We start from the raw sequence: 1,432 nt of genomic DNA, 5'->3' as shown, positions 1-1,432 counted from the left end.
TATATATATGTTTTTTTTTTCTCTTCCTCTTGCGGGCCAGCAGTCATCTTGTAGTTACCAGGAATGGTGTTGTGGGGATCTGCAGTGTGAGTATCTGGCTTGGGTATCTGGCTTCCTTAAGAATGGCAGAGTAGTTCTTATTTTCCCCTGAGGTAATGCAGGGCTGGTAGCTATCATCTTCTCAAGTTGCAAGTTCTTCAACCTTGTTTTCAGCCTCCGGGACATCCAGCACCGGAGAGGCCAGGGAGGCCGGGCCTCCAGAGGGGGGTGGTGGGCGGGTTGTTCGGCGTGCGGCTGCGCAGGGGCGGGAGCCCCCGGCCATCCGGTGCACGGCTGCGCAGGGGCGGGAGCCCCCAACTTTTCCCAATTTTTTAAATACTTGCAAGTTAAGGCACCATAATTATCATACATAAATCTAAATCTAGCTGGGATGCCTGATGGGGGTCATTCTCCTTGCTTTTTTTCAATTGAAGATGTCTTACTTTCCATGTTTATTTCCTTTTTTCTTTTTTTGGAGAGGTTTTATTTTTTTGCTATAAGGCACGTGTGCTTGCCAGACAGACAGAGAGTGACAGAGAGACAGAAAGCAAGAAATCATCCCCCAGGGGGGATGGCCAGGCTGCAACCCCTTCTCCTCCATTCTCCTCTTGGGATCTTGGGCACGCACGCACATGCACCCAGCGAGAGTTTAAGCCACCGGGTCCAGGATTTGAACCATGGTCGACTACATGGGAGTCCAGCGACATAGCCATTACACTAACTGCTGGTCCCTCCTTTTTTAAATAGGAGAAACTGGTCTGTGAAAACTAAGAATTTTAAATGTGGTGCACCAGTGTTGCTGTTTTGTGAGCAACTCTCCACTAGATGTCACACTTGGGTTGAAATCGCTTGTCTTATGTATCTCAGTTCCCTTCAAGAATCTAGCGTTCAGGAAGAGAGCCCAAAATGCTTGAGTGGTCAGCTCTTAATTTGTGTTTACTGGATGGACCTGTCTAAATTATTGTGTTGGGGATTTCCTATAGGGCCGCTACTCATCCTGCAGTGGAGGAAAGTACCCCCCCCCCCCCCACTTTTTGGACACTTCCTAAATATGGCTTTCAGTTGCCTGTGGTGCCTACTCAAAGGGAGGAGCAAGTGCCCTTTCTCTTCAGAGCTGAGAGGCTCTGTCTCTTATTTGTTTATTTTATAAGACAGTTGAGCTTCTCTGCAAAAACAAATGCACAAATAGACTATTTTCTTTTTCCCAAGGAAAAAGACCCTTTTAAGATGTAACCTCGAGCTCTTGAAATTTAAACATGATTTAAAACAAATAAACCCAAAGCAAGCAAACCAAAAGCCTAGAGAAAGTGCCCCAATTAAAGCCTCCTTGGCAAACCAAATTAAACCAAATGACTCAGGTGGACGATTAGAATAAACTGCACCTTTGTCTTTC

Source organism: Tupaia chinensis, unplaced genomic scaffold (assembly GCF_000334495.1).
Source record: "Tupaia chinensis unplaced genomic scaffold, TupChi_1.0 Scaffold000391_1, whole genome shotgun sequence".
Lineage (NCBI taxonomy): Eukaryota > Metazoa > Chordata > Mammalia > Scandentia > Tupaiidae > Tupaia > Tupaia belangeri.
This window is presented reverse-complemented; position numbering follows the sequence as displayed.